At 47.0% G+C, this 20,844-nt stretch overlaps 1 protein-coding gene and 1 pseudogene across 5 annotated transcripts in view; one reads left to right on the top strand and one right to left on the bottom strand.

Moving 5' to 3' along the window:
• Positions 1-20,844, bottom strand: part of BBS9 (Bardet-Biedl syndrome 9) — a gene marked incomplete at both ends in the record, with an annotated part of 471,339 nt that overhangs the window by 39,206 nt on the left and 411,289 nt on the right. The gene's annotated exons all lie outside the window — the stretch shown is intronic.
• LOC307058153 (dipeptidase 2-like) lies at positions 4,984-9,444 on the top strand (annotated as a pseudogene). The gene is made up of 10 exons: positions 4,984-5,188; positions 5,505-5,631; positions 5,936-6,065; positions 6,289-6,430; positions 6,732-6,801; positions 6,922-7,098; positions 7,477-7,558; positions 8,227-8,302; positions 8,952-9,087; positions 9,188-9,444. The product of its transcript is annotated as a dipeptidase 2-like (transcript).

The following is a 20,844-nucleotide window of genomic DNA, read 5'->3' as shown; positions in this document are numbered from 1 at the left end:
CACTCCCAAAGGCAGGCCGCTCCAATGAGGCCTGACATCGTCTGTCCTAATGTGCACCCGCTGATTCAAGCAGTTTAGGAATAGAAGGTGCTGTGGTTCTCAACCAGGGTGGCCCAACCTCTAAAATGGTAGTCTAAGCAGTCTCTTACCTCCTGGGCACATCGCCTCTGCAACAGCCCCATTAAACGAATGTCCCATCTTTGCTTTTTCAAGGTAGGCAACAGGGAGTCCCCTCCTAAAGAAGGTTCTCTCTCATTGCCACACTATCAAAGGCTGCCCCAAATGTTCCTTCCTGTGGGCCTGATCAGGCTAAGGGCAGAGTTGTCTCTTTCCTTCTCTGAGTCGGACCAAATCATCTTAGTAACACCTCTTCACAGTGTTGACCATGTTTTTCACAGGGGCTGCTGCTGAGCTTTTATCTCATCCTTTCATGGTGGAGAGAGAGAGGATTCTAATGATTTTTACTTCTAGGGGAGAGGGTAGTGATTATGTTGTCATTTTGTATTATGTCCTTTTGTCATGAATTTGTTTTCAATTTCATATTAAAACGGGCCCACCATTCCCACTTTGTGAGGTCATTCAGCACCCTCATTTTGCACCTTTAACATCTCTCTCAGTATCACTTGGAAATGTTTGAAATGGCATGAGCTTGTCTTCACATTCCAGTTAGCTGTAAACCCGGAGCCCCGACATGAACCTATCCATTGAGCAGAACACCTCTCCACTACCTGTGTAACACTGGGTAGGCCCCTTAACCTCTTGGTTTTTTTAAGTCCTCAGTTGTAAAAATGTGAGGGTGCTATGAATTTATACTTGGGGCAGGACAAGGTCGAGAAGAGTGTGCCTTTGCTTTTATTCTTCCAAACTGGAATGTCTTCCCTCTCTTCCCCATGGGTCCAAATCTCACTTGTCCTTCAGGCCCACTGCCAAGGAGCCTTCCCTGATTCCCCAGTCCCCACATATCTCCACCTCTTAGGGCCAGTGCCATACAACCTAGCTGTCTCTTACGTTAACCTTGCCTCTCAAGCCAGTCTCAGAATGTGGGTCTCTCTTGCCCTCCTGTGGCCCCTGGGGCTGTGCCAGCCCACTGGCACACCCCACGTGGGGTGTCTACTAGACCAGGGCATGGGTGTGGAGGCCCAGGTGTGAGGGGCCAGGCAGAGTACCTCTGCCTCTACCCTGTTCTCCTCCACAAAACTGCCCCTCCTCCTGAAGCCTGCCTCTCAAGTCACAGGTTCCTTATATGACCTCACTGGGTAGTGATGACCTCACAGGCCTTCTCACAGTTTCCATGGCAGGGTAACTACAGAAACGTGCTGCCCTCAGAGAAACCTCCCTACCCTGCAGGGAACTTCTTTCCCTGGAGAAAGTTCTCCACCAGATACCAATCTCTTTGGTTGACTGAGAGAGAATGTCTGACCAGATCTTCTATATTTACTCCAACCTGTCCTCTGTTCCCTGGGAAGGCAGTGCAGCAGGTACACCGAGACCGGGCATCTGTACAAGAGGCATGTGGTACACACAACCTCCCCTGGCTGCCACATGTTCCTGTGGAGCTTGCCCACCACGTACACCTGAACACTTTCCCAGCTCTAAGTAATACCAGTGACCTGGGACACCTTCAGTGACCCACAGTGCTCACTGCTGAGGACAAGTGAAAGGTCATCCCTGGACAAGTGTGCAGGAAGGTTCTGATCTTTATAAATGTAGCCTTCCCCTTTGGGCTACAGGATGCTTCCATTCAGACCCTTTTCTGATTGGCCTCTTAGCAAAAACAAGTGCATTTTTGTTGGCAAATGGTAAATGGAGCAGTTTGAGGAAGAGGGCCACTCTTGAACCACACCTTCAAACCCAGGCACCTCTGTGCTGTCATGTAGACGTCTATATCGGTCCCTTCAGACACATCCCATACTGAGTTGCTGAGTACTAGGGGAGAGGGTGGTGCCATATTGATGGGAAGACCGGAAGAACGAAGGGGGGGGTGATGAAGTGCTAATGAGACTGGAGGGCTGAGGAGATGGTGTCCCAGGAGGCTGGGTTAATGTGAGCCTAGACTTGGTACCCAGAACCCAGTTCTGAGTCTCCTGATCACTCTGCCTCAGTATTTGGCCTTGTTCTAATCTACATAAAAGTATCAGAGGGCTAGAGTTCAATGTGGTTGAAACAGGCAGTAAAAATGGTGCCCAAGAGGGGTTGCCAAGGTGGGCGGGGTTCTTAACCAATTTATATTAGATTATTTTTTTCCAAAATTTGAGAGACATTTCCATTAAAGCCTCAGAAGTGACAGACTGCAAGAAATGTTTTCTCTGTTGTGGAAGGGAGAGATGGAGAGGATCATGATTGCAATTACTTTCGGGTTCTACTATTTTCCCTGGAAACGGTGAAGAGACTTCCTCATCTGCTGCAGCCGTAGGCTCTAGGAATTGCTTTTGCAGCCAGTGTCCCTTCTCTAGGGACTCATAGAGGTGATGGGCCAAGGCTGTGTTTTGGATGTCAAGTAGATTAAAGGTCTTCAGCCAGAAACTGGGAGAGACGTGAGAGTGGGAAATTCTGGCAGGAGTCTGTGTACAGCAGCAGTGACTGATCAGTTCTGATTTTCTTTGCAGCAGCAGTGGCTCCCGTTTCTCCTCCTACACCTGGTCACTACCATGTCCTCTACCGAGGGTGTGGAGAAACGCAGTTGGGCCGGCATGGGGAGACAAACTGCCTGGTTGGTGGCTACCGGGTCTACAGGGATGTTCCTTTGGCCATGCCAGCAAAGGTGGAAGCAGAGAAGCCAGTCCGTAGACATGCTCCCAAGAGAAAGCACTCTCCGGAAAGGTCGGATGAAGATCTGGGTTGCTCCAGACCCCAAATCCGGCAACTGTAGCATGGTGCCAGGAGGCGGACCCCACAGAATCTTGCAGGTGAGCCATCCTGAAGAGAGGGCAATGGTTTAACTGCCTAAGGCAGCGAATGCCTCTTCCTGCAGTGACCGCCCCTCGCCCCCCCACTGCCCACTGCCACAGATTGGAATCTGCGTCGTTCTGTCTGAGCCTTCCCCAGACAGAAGCCTCCTTCCACACTAAATGGCCATAAGCAAGGAGCCTCAGAAACTGAGGTTTGAAATGAGAGTCTGCCCTGAACATCCCAGGGCTGAAGCTGGCCTGGAAGAAAACCTGACGTTCCTCTGCTCAGTCCTCAGGGGCCCCTTTGTGAGCTGAAGAAAGAAAAGTCTACAATCTGTGAGCCAAGGAGGATGCAGGAGCAGAGACAGGGTGCAGAGAAGCCTTAGCAGTCCACCACATGGACTCCTGCCCTGAGCCATTGTCAGTGGCCACCACCATAAACCAGCGGGGAGCTGGGCTTTTTGAAACTGAAAGCAGCAATCTGTGGCTTCCCGAAGAGCCTCCTGCCTGGGGTCTCAGGAGGCAGGATAGAGAGACCCAGGAAGACCTGCTCCCTGAAGCAAGAACAGGATGGAGAGTCAAGCAGCACGCACCCTGCCCCGAGGTTCACATGCTCCTTTATTGCCAGCCCTTTCTGTACCCAGTGGGGTCCCTTACTGCTCAATAAAATGTTTTTGTGTAACAGATTTCTAGGGTCGCCAGTGCTCAGACTTAGGTCACTACCCTTGTGCTAGGCACTCCTGCCACCCGGGAAAGGTTCCAAAGGTGGAACAGCTCCAGGGGGTGCCAGGGATCAGAGCAAAAACTTGAGAGGCTGGGGATGAAGGAGTTTGGGCACAGTCCCTAAAGCATCTCAGTGGTTGAGCTTCTGTGAGAAGGCACATCCCCAGTGTGTGTGTGTGTGTGTGTGTGTGTTGGGGGGAGGGGGTCCCTAGAGGAGGCAGCTAGGGGCAGGGCCTGAGGCTGCAAATGGGGAATGGCGTGCGGCCTCTGAGCAAGCACAGGTACTTAGCTCTTGAGGTTTCTGGGAAAGCTACAGCCACAAGGGCCACGAGATAAGGCAAGTGTAGCAGCAGAACCCAGGTGCCAGGTCTTTCCTCAGAACCTATACTTCTCCACAAGGCCGGGCCTTCCATGCTGAGGCAGGAGGGATCCTGGCCAGAAGGTCAGCCAGCAGCTCTGGGAGGAAGGTTGCTGCGGTGGGGGCTCTGCTGCCATGGAAACAACTTCATTTCCTTCCATTCAAATAGCCTGCTGACTGGGTTCCTGCTCTGTTGAGTAAAAGGGTCGCTGACTCTCCCCAGAAGGTTGTTCAGTTCACATCCCAAAAGTCCCTCTATTCAGGCCCTGGGGAGGTGTAGCGACTCCTGAGGGTGCTCTTTCCTGAGGCTGGCTGACAGAAGTGGGGGAGGTCCCTGATAGTTCCCAGGCGCTGGTTGAAGTCCCCAGAGAATGGTCACGCAGGTTTGGGAGTCAAGTAGGTGGAGAGAGAAGGTCGGGGGCAGAGGGCCCCTTCCTGAATCCAGAGCTCACATGGTTACCCCCCCATTTCCAGAAACTATCTCTTCCCCCACACCAGCCCCTATGGCCCAGTACCGGGAAACCGGGAACCCAGAGGACTTGTGGCCACAGAGACACTTGCACGCAGCCCTCGGGGTGGGTGGGGCCGGCTGCAGGCAGATGGGGATGAGGTGTGCTCCCGGGAGGCCACGGGCTGCAGGTGGCCCTCTGAGAGAAGCACCCCAGCTTGGACAGGAAGGTCAGAGGCGGGGCAGAGCAACCTAGGGCGCCCCCTCAGAGCAGTGGGAGTGGGAAGAGGGGCAGGGGCGGAGGGAACCCACGATGGGAGGCGAGTGGGCTCTCAGCAGAGGCCAGCTTAGCCCGCGGGAGCTGCCTCTGAGCAGGGGGCGGGAGGGCATTGCCGCCCTGTGGCTCCCGGGCTTCGCGGATCGCGGCTCTCTGCACACGGGTTGCAGGGTCCTGTGACTCTGTATCCCCTCCCTCAACCTGCGCCCCTCGCGAGGCCGCGCCGCTGGGTGGCCTGTGCCGACGGGCAGAACCCCATCGCCCGCCCCTCTCAGACCCGCCTCTGCCCGCCTGCCTGGCCCTGCACAGCTTGCAGCCTGGGGGGCCTCGAAGGTCCCGGCGCACTCAGCCAGCGGCCTCTGCTGTGTCTGCTGCTCCTGCTGGGTCTGCTGCTGCGGCCGGTAACCCGTGCAGACCACGCCGGGCACCTCCAGTACCCCAAGTCCGCGGGAGCGCGTGCAGGCCCTGATGCGGGACTTCCCGCTTGTGGACGGGTGGCTGCAGTGTGTGCGGGCTGCTGGGGGCCCAGCCTGGCCCTGGGCAGGGGAGGAGGTCCGGAGCATGCAGAGCTAGTGGGGAGGCTCCCTCACACCGCCCCTGGATGTCCTCTCCATCATCTATGGATGCCCTTCCCCTCCTCTGTCATCCCCTCCCTGGTGGGAACTCTTCAGCCCAGGCCTCAGCTGCTCCTAGTATAGTCTGTGTGACAGTGTGAGGTGGGGGACCCCCAGGCTGGCCCAGGCCAGGCAATGTGTCCTGCCTGATCCCAAGACCTAAGGAGCCCACCCATTTGCCTTGACCTCCCTCCAGCCACAACGACATGCCCCCGGTCCCGAGGCAGTTTTACCACAATGGGCTACAGGATGTTAATCTGTGCAATTTCAGCCATGGCCAGACCAGCTTGGACAGGCTGAAAGATGGTCTCGTGGGTGCCCCGGTACCAAAGGGACACACAAGGTGCCACCATGGCTGCTGGGGAATGTGGGGCAGTTTGGGGGCCTCAGAGACCACAGGTTAGTCACATTGGAACTAAGTTACCATAGTGACCTAGAAAGTGCCATGCCATGGATGCTGGGGGCTACAGGGGTCACAGTGAGCCAACCTGACGGGCTTCCAAGTGCCACAGAAAAAGCAACGCATTACACGTGACTTCTGGGCACAGTGAGTGCTGTGCCAGCTGAGGAGGCTATGAGAAGCCCAAGGAGTTCCAAAGCCCAAACTAAGCCCTGGCCTTCCCTCAGTTCTGGTCAGCCCACCTCCCATGCCAGACCCACAAACGGGATGCTGTGCGCCTCACCCTGGAGCAAATTCACCTCATCTGCCTCATGTGTGCCTCCTATTCTGAGCTGGAGCTTGTGACCTCAGCTAAAGGTAGACGGGGGACTTCCCTGGTAGTCCAGAGGTTAAGACTCCACGCTTCCACTGCAGGGGGCTCGGGTTTGATCCCTGGTGGGGGAACTAAGAGCCCTCATGCTGCGCGGCATGGCCAAAAAAAAAAAAAAAAAAGGTAAACAGACTGGTGGTGGTAGGTGTTAGGGACTTCAGTAAGCTACCCCTGCCTCTGAAAATGATCATCTGACCTACCTGCCCCCAGCTCTCAACAATACCCGGAAGTTAGCTTACCTCAACGGTGTGGAGGGCGGCCACTCACTGGACAGTAGCCTCTCCATCTTGCGTACCTTCTATGCACTGGGTGTGCGCTACGTGACACTCACCCACACCTGCAACACGCCCTGGTGAGCACAGTGCAGATGGTAAGGGCCCAGTGAGGCAGGGATCTGCCCAAGATCACGCTGGGGCCCAAAGCAAGTTTACCCCTGGGATCCGGCCCTGAACCTGGGGTGGGGAGGAGAATGGAGGTTTGCAGAACAAGACTGAATCCCCAGAAGGGCCCTCCTACTGCCAGGTACAGCCCATTTTGGGTCCCTCCTCTTGCACCAGGGAGTTGCAGGTGTAGACGGGTCGACAGAACCTCTTTCTAGGCTCTTGTAGCCAAGTCATGGCCACCAGTCAGACTGCCTCCTGGCCATCCTGCAGGGCACAGAGCTCAGCAAAGGGTATCCACCCCTTCTACAGCAATGTCAGTCAGCTGACCGGCTTCGGCGAGGTAAGGACCCAGGTTCCATACCCTGCCCCACATGAATGTACAGCGCCGCCTGTTCCCTACAGATAAATGCACACAAGATAAATGCAGCCCTGATGCCCTCTCCCCATCCTGTCCCTGCAGAAGGTGGTGGCAGAAATGAACCGCCTGGGCATGATGGTGGACTTTTCCCATGTCTCAGATGCTGTGGAACGGCGAGCCCTAGAAGTGTCACAGGCACCTGTCATCTTCTCCCACTCAGTTGCCTGGGGTATGTGCAAGAACACTCGGAATGTTCCTGATGATATCCTGCAGCTTCTGGTGAGAGACTGCCCTGGCCCTCAAACCTAAAGCAAGAGATTCAAACCACGAGACCTTGAACCTGAGCCTCTTCTCCCTCAATTTCCTCAAACCCCAGGTTAAATATCTTCTGCCCCCAAAACCCACGGTCCACAGCCCCTGAACTCTTGAGCCCTAGGCGGGGGTCTAGGTGGTAAGATACTCCTCCAAACCCAGAAACCAGGGCCAAGACACCACCCAGACCAGGGCTGCGGCTCCTCCATTCACACAAACCCAGAGAGGAGATGACTGTGACCTCAAAGTCAGGGCTGAACACCTTCTTCACAGGGGCCGAGAGAGTGAACAGGCAGGTAGCTGTGCTGGGGGCCAAGCTGATTGTCCACCGGTCCGCCCCTGCAGAAGAACGGTGGCATCGTGATGGTGTCCTTGTCCGTGCAGGTGCTGCAGTGCAACCCGTTAGCCAATGTGTCTACTGTGGCAGGCGAGCCTCACCCTGGGCTCTCTGAAAACTCTGATTTGGAGCTGAAGCTGGGTCCAAATTTGGGGAGGACTTCAGAAGAGCCCCAGTGGTTTCACCCACCTGTTGACAATAGGTACAGCTCCCAAAAACCCAATAATGGACAGTACACAGCACCTTGGTGCCATGTGGAACTGGAGCCACAGAATCAAAACTGCGATACTGATGGGTATCAGGGAGGCTGTCAGACACAGAGCCCGGGTGCTGCCCATCTGTGCCTCTGCAGGGGCTCCTAAAGCACACTGCCCCTACCTCTGACCAAGGGACTGGACAGCTCCTTAGGTTTCTGGGGTCTTCATCAGTTGTACTCTTATTCCTCTCTCATCCTCCACACCTGGGGAAAGGAGCCCCCACAGGTTCTCAAGGAGACTGGGAGGCAGGGTGAATCTTGGGTGGGAAATGGCCCAAACAGGGGGCTCTGGGGTCCACTCCAAATCTGAAGTCCAGTCTAGAGCCAGCTGGGATCACTTCAGACCAAACCTCAGGGTCCTCTAGTTGGTACTCTCGGCGCCAGGCCATGAAGGAACTGGCCTGTTTGGCCAACAGGCTGCAAAAAGGGGAATCAACAGAGGCCAGTCATCACCCCCACCCCTGCCCTGGAAGCCCCACACTGCTGACTTTCCATTCTTCAGATCACTTTGACCACATCAGGGCAGTCACTGGATGCAAGTTCATTGGGATTGGGGGAGATTATGACGGGGCTGGCTGGTGGGTGCTTCCCCGTGGCTTGTCTCAGGCTGGCTGGGCAGCAGTGGGGCTTTCACAGCCACCGTGCCCACCACACCGTGGTCCTCATGGCCTTGACCATAGCCTCAGGTGTGCTGGCCCAACTGGTATCTCCCCTCTCCCAGGGTCTGCTTCCTGGGCTCTCCTGTCTGTTTGGCCCTACTCTAGGTCATTATATTTGTCTAAAACACCACACAGAGCTCATCTGCCCAGCATCTGCGCCCATCCAGTGCCAGCAGACCCATGGCCTCTGAGCAGACTCTTAGCAAGGTCTGGGCTGGGCTGACCATCTTCTCTGCCTGCAGTTGGGCCTGTGCATGCAGGGGGGTCAACCCAGTTCTTAAAAAGCTTTTCTTCTCTTTATAAACGGGGGCAAAAATTGCATTCAGTGAAAGGCATAGATCTTAACAGTACAATTCGATGACTTTTGGTGAATAGTTGAGGCGCTTTTGGGGCCTTCCTCTGAAGGATGAAGAGCAGGAGTGAATCATTTACTCTCTCCAAGTCTCCATTTTCCATATCTGACCAGGGCTGGGGTTCAGTGGACCCTGGACACATAGGGCTTTGGTTCTGACTCAGGACTAGGGAACAGGTCTGAGGCCCAATAGCTGGCTGGCTGGTGGCCACACAGGTTCCCACAGGGGCTGGAGGACGTGTCCATATACCCGGTACTGATAGAGGAGTTGCTGGGGTGTGGCTGGAGTGAGGAAGAGCTCTGGGGTGTGCTTCGAGGAAACGTGCGGCGGGTCTTCGGACAGGTGGGGCAGGTATGCTGGGCTGGGCAAAAGAGTAGCTCTGAGCAGGTGGTCTGAGCAGGTGTACACGGGGGTTCTGTGAGAGGTGCTGCCCACTGACTGCCGCCTCCAGGTACAGGAGGAGAACGAGGGACAGAGTCCCTTGGAGGATGAGTTCCCAGATGAGCAGCTGGGCAGCTCTTGCTGCTCCGTCCTCCACGTCTGCATCAGAGAGAGGATCTGGCTCCAGACCAGAAACTAACCAGAGCTGCGGTTTGTGGGAATCCCATTTTGTCACCTAAGTGGTCATTCTCAAAATCTTGCCCCCACATGGGCCCAGGCCTCACAGTTATTGCTGTCTTCCCAGTCCTCATTGTTTGGCTCTGGTGATCCAGTTAATCCTGCCAGATGTCACTTTGGCAGCCACAGATACCCCACAAAGTTTCCTTGCATGCGAGCACAAACATTTCATGAAAATAAATGCTTTAGAAATGGAATCAGCATGAGTGTCCTTCTCCGTGGTGGGGTCTGTGGTGCAAGCTCCCAATACTGGGGTTTGGTGGGGGACCCTGCAGTTTAGACACTGGATACTCAAGGAAGACCTGTTGGCAGTGGCCTGAGGAAACCCAGGTGGCTTGGCTCAGCACTGGAAGACAGTGGGTGGCTCTGGCTGCAGGAGGGTGGACCTTACTCGGTTCCTTCTGTGTAGCTCACCTCAATCCAGATCCTGACCCACTGAGTACCACCTGGGGATCTTTCAGGTAATTCTGGTTCAGATGCCCAAGAATAGAACATGCCTAGATCACAAATGATCTTTGTACCTATCTTTGCCCAGAATCTCAGGCTACTTAATGGGCTATGGACCTCCAATGGCTAGACTGCTCTGGATGTGGGCACATCTCCTTCCCTGTTCCTCAGGGACTTCCTCTCTAATCAGTTCAGGCTATTTAGACAACCACCCCATCTTCCCCCAGTTCATTAATGATAATAGCAACTGCACTAATTATAGACAAAATTGAGTTAATACACTGAGTTAATAATGAGAGGTAGGGCTTCCCTGGGGGTGCAGTAGTTAAGAATCCACCTGCCAATGCAGGGGACACGGGTTCGAGCCCTGGTCCAGGAAGATCGAACATGCCACGGAGCAACTAAGCCTGTGCGCCACAACTACTGAGCCTGCACTCTAGAGCCCGTGCGCCACAACTACTGAGCCCACGTGCCGCAACTACTGAAGCCCGCGCGCCTAGAGCCAGTGCTCTGCAATAGGAGAAGCCACCACAATGAGAAGCCTGTGCACCGCAACGAAGAGGAGCCCCTGCTCACCGCAACTAGAGAAAGCTCACGTGCAGCAACAAAGACCCAACACAGCCAAAAAAATAAACAAATAAATAAATAAATAAAATTAAAAAAGAAAAAAGATACAATACAGTATTGTTAACCATAGTTGCCATGCTGTACCTTACATCCCAGAATGTATTTGTCTTGTAACTGGAAGTTTGTATCCTCTGACCATCTTCACCCATTTCCCCCCCACCTCATCCCCATAGGTTAAAATTTTAAATAGAGAAGCCCAGATAAGCTTCAATGAGAAGATGACATCTGAGTAGAGATTTGAGTTAGCCAAGTTGGTATCTAGTGCAAGAGTGCACATGAGAGGAAAGGGCCAGTGCAAAGACCCTGGGGCAGGAGCTTGTCTGGTGTGTTAGAAGAACAGGAAGGAGGCCACTGTGGTTGCAGCACAGAAAGGAGAAGAGAGTAATGGAAGTCAGATACACAATGGATGGAGAGCAGTAAGCAGATAGGACACAGTGGTCAGACCCCGAATGGCCTTGTAGGACGCTCTGCGGGCTTTGTTAGCTCTTCACGATAGGAGCCAGTGAAGGGTTTTAAGGAGAGGAGTGGAATGACTGATCACATTCCCCGTGATCATGGTGACTGCTGTATGAAAAACAGACTGTGGGGGCCACGGTAGACACAGGCAGATCAGTTAGAAGGCTCTTCAGTCACCGATGTCAGAGATGATGGTGGCTCAGGATGGAGAGATAGTAGGGGAGATGGTGAGAAGTGGTCACATTCTAAAAATATTTTGAAGGTAGAGCAACATGAGTAAATCAAAGAAAATCAAAATCCCATGTCCCAGAGATAACTGTTAATTTATTTATTCTAAGCAAACATGGTCCCCTCTAAAAACCACAAAGCTTGCCAAGGATGCTCTTCTCAGAGGTACTAACTTTTTACTCCTCAGCCTACTCTGGCCTGGCCTCCCCCTGTGCCACTCCCAAAACTGCTCTAATTAAAGTCACCAATTACCTCGAAGTGGCTCAATCTATGAGACACTGACCTGTCCTCCATCTTGTTCTGCTAGCAGCACATGGCATGGTTGAGCCTCCCCTCTTCCTTGATCTCTCTCCTCCCTGGGTTCATCGACCATACACTCTCCCAGTTTTTCTCTCTACCCCTGCTTTTCAGTCTCTTTTGCTGGTTTCACCTCCTCCCCTCACATGTTGAGGTTGCTCCTTAGTCGTGGGCCCTCTTCCCTTCTAATTTCACACATTGTCCCTCACAAATTTATTCACTCCCATGGTTTAAAATAGTGGCCGTGATCATCTCCAAAGGCATCCCAACCTCACACCAACTGCTCAAAACACATCCCCACTCGGATGTCTTAAGGGCATCTCCTACTCAACATGTAGAAAACAAAGCCTTGATCTTCCCTCCTAAACCTTGTCCTCTGTCTCCAATTATTTATTCAACAGACACTTACTGAGCCCCTAAGATATGCCAAGCACTGGTAGGCACTAGAGATAAAATGATGAAAGGGATACTTACAAATATGTTATAGAAAGGGAACTTACAAATATGTGTGAAATTAAAACTGTGTATAGTGCTATGAAGGAGCAGTTACATAAGGCTGTGGGAGTCTATGTCAGCAGGGAAGAGACTGATGGGGGTTGAGGAGGGCCTCCCTTAAGAAATAATCTCTGGGGACTTCCCTGGTGGCGCAGTAGTTCAGAATCCGCCTACCAGCACTATTTACAATAGCCAGGACATGGAAGCAACCTAAGTGTCCATGAACAGATGAATGGATAAAGAAGATGTGGCACACATATACAATGGAATATCACTCAGCCATAAAAGAAATGAAACTGAGTTATCTGTAGCAAGGTGGATAGACCTAGAGTCTGTCATACAGAGTGAAGCAAGTCAGAAAGAGAAAACAAACACCGCATGCTAACACATATATATGGAATCCAAAAAAAAAAAAACAATGGTTCTGATGAACCTAGGGGCAGGACAGGAATAGAGACGCAGACATAGAGAATGGACTTGAGGACACGGGAAGGTGGAAGGGTAAGCTGGGATGAAGTGAGGGAGTGGCATGGACATATATACATTACCAAAGGTGAAATAGCTAGCTAGTGGGAAGCAGCCGCATAGCACAGGGAGATCAGCTCAGTGCCTTGCGACCACCTAGAGGGGTGGGATCAGGAGGGTGGGAGGGAGACACAAGAGGGAGGGGACATGGGGACATATGCATGCATACAGATGATTCATTTTGTTATACAGCAGAAACTAACAAACCATTGTAAAGCAATTATACTCCAACAAAGATGTTTAAAAAAACAAACAAACAGAATCCGCCTGCCAATGCAGGGGACACGGGTCTGCTCCCTGGTCCAGGAAGATCCCACATGCCGCGGAGCAACCAAGCCCGCGAGCCCACGAGCCCATGCGCCACAACTACTGAAGCCCGCACGCATAGAGCCCATGCTCCGCAACAAGTGAAGCCACTGCAGTGAGAAGCCTGTGCACTGCAACGAAGAGTAGCCCCTGCTCGCCGCAACTACAGAAAGCCCACACGCGGCAACGAAGACCCAACGCAACCAAAAATAAATAAATTAATTAATTAAAACTTATATTAAAAAAAAGAAAGAAAAGAAAGAAAAAATCTCTGCTGGGAATTCCCCGGTGGTCTAGTGGTTAGGACCCTGTGCCTCCAGTTCAGGGGGCCTGGGTTCAATCCCTGGTTGGGGAACTAAGATCCTGCAAGCTGGCATCGCAGCCCAAATAAAAATGAAATAAAATAAAATATAATAAAAGAAAACAAGAAAGAATCTCTGATTCAAGGTCTAAAGGGTGAGAAAGTGTTTATCAGGTCAATATGTGGGGAGAAAATTTTTCCCATTTCAGTAAGTAGCACCTCCATTTACCCAATTACACATCCTTAACCCGCATTCCCCACATCCAATTCATCTCTATCTCCTATTCACCTCCAAGCCATCACTAACCTTCCAAATATGACTCTAACCTGCCTGCTTTACTCCATCTGCAAGGCCACCACTGTGCACAAAGCCAGTCTCCTAATGAGTCTCCCCAAACCTACTCCTGCCCCCTCCTATCCATTCTCTTACAATAGCCAGTATGGTGTCTGAAAAAGGCATCTCTGCTAACACCACTTCTCTGTTTATACCATGCAATGGCTTCCCACCAAGTTTAGGATAAATCCCAAACAGATGATGGACTGGAGGTTGAAAGACAAGAAGGAGGTAGGGTGTTAGGTTAGAAAGAGGGATAAAGGGTCTAGGCAAATGGCAAAAAGGGCTGAAAAGAAAATGATCAACACTTGTACAACAGTCCTGATGCAGGCAGGAAAATGCAGGAATAGTGAAGGAATACCAATAGCCACTTTTTATTTCTGCAATGCCTTTGCAATTCCCAAAGTGCTTCATTTATAACTGTGATTCTCAAACCTAGCTGTACATTAGAATCGTCTGGAGAGATTTTAAAAACTACCAATGGCCAGGCCTCACCCCAAGCCAATTAAATCAGAATATACAGTTCACTAGGGCAGGAATTTTGTCTGTTTTGTTCACTGTCCATATGAAAAGTACATGGCACATACATGGTGCTCAGAAAATATTTACTGAATGAATAAATGAATCCACCATCACCTGAGATCCAAGGAAGAATTCTTCTCAAACCTTAGGGAGTAACCAGGCAACGTCAGTTACCATGGCAGCCCTGGGAAAAACATTACCGAGTGACACTAACACTACCAGGAGCCTACATTTGTTTCCACAATAAGTAAACCTTTCTCATTTCTAAAGTACTATACTGTGAAATATGCATCTCAGTCACAACTAGAGGTTACTCAATGTCTGCTGTGAGCAGGAGGAAAAGAGAAGGCCCTTACACAGTATCTAAAGCAATGACAAGAAGAAACTAGGGGCCATGGGCAGAGACAGGCTCAGACAGGCTCCAATCCCTATGACATTCTGAGGTGATCACTTTGTAAGGGCTCGAGCATGAGAAAGCAGCCACTAACCAGCTACTCTTGTCTCAAATATTTGGAGAAAGTCAATGCAAATACATACCTATGTATTATTCTTTTCTGATAATTCTTTCAGTGTATCCCTTCTGGCTTTGTGCAAAGTGATTCTATGTTTTGTACCTATGTATTATTCTTTTCTGATAATTCTTTCAGTGTATCCCTTCTGGCTTTGTGCAAAGCGATTCTTTGTTTTGTACCTCACCGCTGCTGAGCTCTACAGATCCCGCTCCTTCCACACAGTTCGCCAATTCCGCGGGCCTTACTGTGTCCAAATGTTTAAAGAGAAAATCCAGTTTGTTCATGTCATAGAGTGGGAGAAAAGACTAGAAAAAAAGGCAATGATGAGATTATGAGGTGATGAAGGGCCTCTTACCATGGTGAGGAATTTGGATTTAATCCTAGAAACAGTGGAGCCACAGAGGTTAAGATTTAAGCCAAGGGGTTTCTTTATACATGGTGTGAAATGCAGAAAATGTATTGAAGAAGAAAGAGTAGCGGACAAGAGAACAGGCTGCTGCAACAAAACAAATGTAGCTACAGTGGTGGCCTGGAGTAAGCTGGTGGCAGTGGAAGTAGAAATGGTTTGAGACGAGATTTTATGCATTAAAATGATTCTAGCTTGGGCAACTAAATGTCAGTATTAATCCTGAGATACGAAAATACAAAGAGAAGTAGGCTTGGGGTAGAGCAGGATGTAGAAGACGATGACTTTAGTTTCTGAAAATGTTGAGCTTAAGGTGCATATGTCACCCTTAAGTGAAGAAGGCCAATAAGTGGTTGGATGTATGAATCTAGAGCTTGGGAGAATGTAGTGAGGATACAAATCTGGAAGTCATCAGAGTATGGAAAGTAATGACAGAAATTAAAGTCAACCAGTAAGTGAGAAGAGAGCCAAGCACAGAACCTGAAGGATATCAACTTTTTAGGTTAAGCAGAGGAAGAGGGACCCACAAAGAAGGCTGAGAAGGAGCAGCCAATGAGATGAGACAACAGCAAAGAGTAGTATCATGGAACTTGGGGGGAAAGAATTACTTCAAGGAGGAAGGAACAGCCATCAGCACCAGATGCTGCTCAAGGTCGAGGAGGATAACAAGGGAGATGATTTCAGAAAAGTTTGACTTTGAAAGGAGAAAGAAACAGCAACAGCTATTGAGAGTCCTGGGATCCAGGGAAATATTAGTAATATTAAATGTACGTACTTACAACAGAAAAAAGGGAGAGACTCAGCTGAGTTTGAATGCTGCTGGGAGAAGGAATGAATTTATATAGTTTCAGGTCAAATAAAGAGCACTGTATCATCAGATGGAGAGAAAAAGAATAAAGATGAGGTCTTAGGTAGACTCATCCTAAGTGCTTAATAGAGAACCAACTGGATCTGATTAGGGATCCCTTTAGTAACACACATCTAATTAAATCTACATCAGGCTTCCATTCTGAAGGGGAACAGAACCTGAGTACCATTCCCGTCTCCTTTTCCTTTTATAGCCCTCACTATCCCAGTGAACCACCACCTGGAAGGAACTTACAACCTGGCGAAATTAAGCTCCTCATATGGTTATTTTTCTTATGTTCTTAACTTGTAGCTGTTTATACTCTTAACATAAAGGATCTAATACTTGTTCTTGTAATTTTCTTTGGAAAAATGTGTCTCTAATTTGTCAAATGTACATTCTTCTTCAATGAAATTTTAAGCCAATTTAGAATCTTTCATTTGAAAGTTTTGTCTTTATATTAATAACATATGTATTTTATAACTTTTGGCAAAAAATATACTGTATACATAGAGTAATGACTCACTAATTCACCTTGTTTAAAAAAGGACTCCATTCTGATAATAACCAGAGCTATCAAAATAGCAAGCAAGTGTTTAAATTTGAGAGACACTAATTCTTTTCTCTCTACCTTCCAAATCATAGATATTATTTCAAAACAAACAAAACAAAGCACCTCCTCTTTAATTTTTAGGTGAGGAGGTCCTTATTAGAAATGTTTGGCTCTATTTATTAAATGGGAACTTTAAGGCTGATGTTGCTCTCAAAATTTACTCTCTTCCAGGAAATAACTTACAGTCAGAATTTATATATATACCTGTATAAATTATAGATATATAATACATATATAGAGACATACACATACATATATATTGCAATATAAGATCTCTCAAAATTAGCAAAAGTGCAGACATCTTTTTCAAGATACATTACTGACATTACTGCTTTTCTGTAGCATTTCTTCATCACTAATCTAACATTATGCCAACATCTTAACAATAATGAGAACTAATCTTTCTCATCAGAATGTATCAATACTGTGTATATACAGATATACATGAATGGGTGAAGCATAAAGTGGAGTCTGTGACCCATAGGCAGAAATCAACAGAATCTATATCTAAAGGAAACAAACCTAAATAGAAATTTGGAGATAAAACTGGTCCAGATGTTATCTGCAGACCACACTCCCTGTACTTTTTTCCAATAATAAATAAATGATCCAAATAAGATCCTGGGACACAGTCCCTTCCACTTCCCACCTTGTGCCTGTATAAACAAATGCTTTGTAACTGTTGTCTAAGAAGTGTTCTGATTTATTTATAGCCATATTTTAGAGTTATACTTACAACAGATGCTTCATCTGAGGAGCTGATAGCCTTAATGCTTTGTATTATTGATCTGGGTTCTGCTTTTGACCCTACTTGGATGCTGGTTGCTACTCAAGTCTCCAAGTCAGCCCTGAGGATGGGCTGCTAAAACTTCAGGAATGACATGCATGTCTTTCTCCTTCACTGGCAAGAGAATACCCACAATATGGCACCTCTGGACTAAACACAGAATTTAAAACAGTCTCTGCTATCTTCATGTATCATGAAAAAAACAAAAAAGATAGGGGATCAAGAGAAAGAACAGAAGAAAGTAAACTGTTGCATAGCATCATTTTGTTGACTGTGATGGACTTAGTAAGGAGGAAGTCATTAAGTGGTACTGATGCATTTTTTGACAGCTCACCAAGGTCTTAGTTGGTAAATAGGTACTAGCTTATTTCTCTTTAAGTCATATTTTCCTGAAACTCTACTAGGCAACTTATGTGACAAGACCAGGCTTCCTCTTACCAAGTAGGCAAACACAGTAGGTCAGAAATGACTCAAAGTTAGAGACCCTAGAAAGTAGGGCAAGTGGTAAAAACAGAGTTAGTTCTGTATGGAACTATCTCAAATACCATAGGAAGGGCAGAGGGCAAGAGGATTTACTGAGTATCAACTATGAGCCAGATACTAGGTTAAGGTACTTTATGTATGTTATCTTTTTGATATTTCAATATCTTTGCAAATTAGGCATTATAGTCATCATTTTAGAAATGACACTGGAGTAAATGATATAAAATTACTAGTTAGAATCTGGATTGAAGCAGGTTCTCCCCATACCAACCTTTAAGCTATTTTCACTTCCCATGTAGCCTCACCCATCACAAGATGCAAATATTTCCTTCTGATGTTATATCTACACTGCAGGTCTGCGGCCAGACATTCCTAAGTGTTAGTTCCAAAAAATCAATACAAATCATTCTTTACCTCAAAAAGAGAGATTATCTCCCAGCAGTGAGTTCAGTTTTTGGAGAAACAGGCTGGATCTGCTTTCAATCTCAAATGCCTGGTAAGGCAACGTAGAAATATTTGTGAGATTGTTATTCTCATCATAGTATGAACACACACTACATTTTCACCTCTTTTCCAGAAGAAATTGATCAGGGCTTTAAAGTAACAGCCAAGAATTTCTTTATGTAATCTTCCATGGCAGTTTTTAGCACATCTGATGCAAAAAGGAATAAATCATTTTCCATCATAATAATAATAAAAGAAAAAATCATCATGAGTGGAGCATTTCCCACACACCAATCCTGCGCTGTCTTCCATGCATTATTGCCATCGGTCCTCGCAATGCTACCATTGTATCAGTTAAGGAGACAGAGGCTCAGAAGGGTTAAGTTACTTGCTCATAATCACATGGCAAGTTAAGTGGTAGATTAGAATACAGATCCATGTCGGCCTGCCTCTATCTATCATGCTCCAAAAACGCATCACCTCCAACTAAGTATATGTTGCTTGCCTTATATTAAAATGCCTTCCAGTATTAAAATGTAAGAGGTATTATAGGTGAGAGTTACAAATATGATGATACAGGGGCATAGGGTAAATAGTGTAAGAATAGAACCGTAGCAGGTAAGTTACATCATAGTAATCTTACCAAAATGCAAATAAAAGAAATATCTCTCTCTCTCTCTCTCTCTCTCTCTCTCTGTCTCATTTCCTCCCTCTCTCCCCCGTCCCCCTCCCCTCCTCATTTGCCAGTAAAACAGAGAGGAGACAACTTAAAAGAACACAATCTTTATCTTTAAAGTAAAATGCAGTAATATAATGAAATATATTTTTAAATTAATGAATTCCAGGCAAGATTTTTTTTACTCTTTCAAAGCTAAAATGAACAAAGCATAAGTTCCAGTCAGTACTTGGTCTTATTGGCAACAACATACTGAGATCTGAAGTTTTAGGCTAGCTTCTTTCTCAGACACTCCAAACATGTAACAAGGCCCACCATAAATAGTGTTCAAAGAAGCCCTTACTTCACATCTCATGACTCTACTTTAGCACCAAATGCAGATTGGCACAGATATTATATTGCACTCCTACTCAAGACATACCTTCCCTTTGCCATCATTTACAGTATGCACTGCAGCTAAACTGACCCAGACATGCAAGTCAGTAGGCATAGAGGATTGAGTTATTCACATGAGAATCAATTTTACACTAAACTAAAATTAAAAGTTTCTTTTAAAGAGCTGGATAAGGGGCCAAAAGTACACACCATTTCTTTGAAGCATAAGCACCACACTGTCTCCTTTCTAAGACAGAGAGTTATTGTAAAACAGGCTATAAAAATGTTATCAAAATTCAATTTTCTAATAAATGTCTTGATTTCAAATCAGAATAATGTCAGAATTGGCTCAAATAGAATGATTTTTTTCCACGTAGACTTCACTTCCTGTGTTTTGGGGACTGTAAATTCTTTTAAAAGCAGTCTCTTAGGATGATAGTCAGAGGGTGACAATGAATTAAAAGGAAATAACTATTACTAATCCCAACAATAAATCCATTTTTAGATTTCAGGTTCCAGTGGTCTTTATCTTGGCTTAAAATTGAAGTAAAATGTATAGATGCCTTAAAACTTGGGAGCTTAAATCTAGGCAAGTATCTATATATATCCTTGCAAATTATTTTATTATAGATCTGAACTTGCCATTTTGACACTATAGATGACACAGCACATCTGGAGTATTGTTTTGACAGTATTTCTGATTTACACATCTAAGACCCATTGCAATTGTCTAGGCCCTACCAATGTAAATCAAAAACTACACTCCATAATAATCATCACAGTTTTACTCATGCTCTCCATTGCATCAACAATATGGCATCAAAATGGGCATATTTTTGGTTGTGTAAAAAATATTAAGAATATCTCCTATCTCATTTCTATGGCTCCTATCACTAAGTTTCCAAGACATAAGGCTTTTTGAGTTTTGTAGGTTAGATGTTTCAAGTTTAGTTTAGGATTCAAGACTGCGTCTTATAATAGGGCATACACTTGATTTAGTGGAAGCCAATTAATTTCATTTGAGGGGAAGATGGCATTCCATCCTGTCTGCAGACGGAAACTTTGGTCAAATGGTACCTTTTCAGAGAAGCAAGAGAAATGAATATTTCATTTCCTTTTGAGTATTTGTAGTTAATTTTAAGTAGTGCTAAGTAACAGACATGCACATTTAAAAAGAAATCTCGCCTTAAGGAATCCTCCAAAAGTGATTACTAATAATGTTTGAAGTCCTCTATTGAATACTACAGAGACTTAATATTCAGTCCACCAGCCATGCACACCAATTTATTCCTTTGATTTTCAAGGGTAAATTTAAGGACCAATTAGATATTCATTGAAATGCCCTGTATGGCACTGCTACATAGAAGACAGAGTATCATTAATATAATCTTCAATTAATAGAAGAAAACATAATACTGTTTATATGCCTACTTTGAATTTGAAGTTACTTTGAAGTTACAGTAATTTCAGTGACATCTCTATTTACAGTCAAGGATTACTCCTGAAGGCTCAGACTATGTAGAATTGTTGAGCAGTCAAATTAATAACACCCATCTTTCTACAAAGAGCATATAGGCAGTTGCTGTTAACATGTCTATGAGGAGTCACTGAATTAATAGTATAGCCATCAACAGAAACTCTTATCATATTTATATTATAAACTTGAGTCACTGTTCTTATTCTAGAATTTTATACTTTTTTTTTTTTTTTTTTTTTTTACTAAGAGATCTTTCCATGATATTTTTCGGTTAGAGGATCACAAATTAAAGCATTTTTTTCTGCTTCACTTGACCACATCTGTGTTTTCTT

The sequence above is a fragment of the Hyperoodon ampullatus genome (assembly GCF_949752795.1).
Source record: "Hyperoodon ampullatus genome assembly, chromosome: 9".
Classification (NCBI taxonomy): domain Eukaryota; kingdom Metazoa; phylum Chordata; class Mammalia; order Artiodactyla; family Ziphiidae; genus Hyperoodon; species Hyperoodon ampullatus.
Note: the sequence above shows the minus strand (reverse complement) of the source record. Positions and strands in the feature narration are given on the sequence as shown.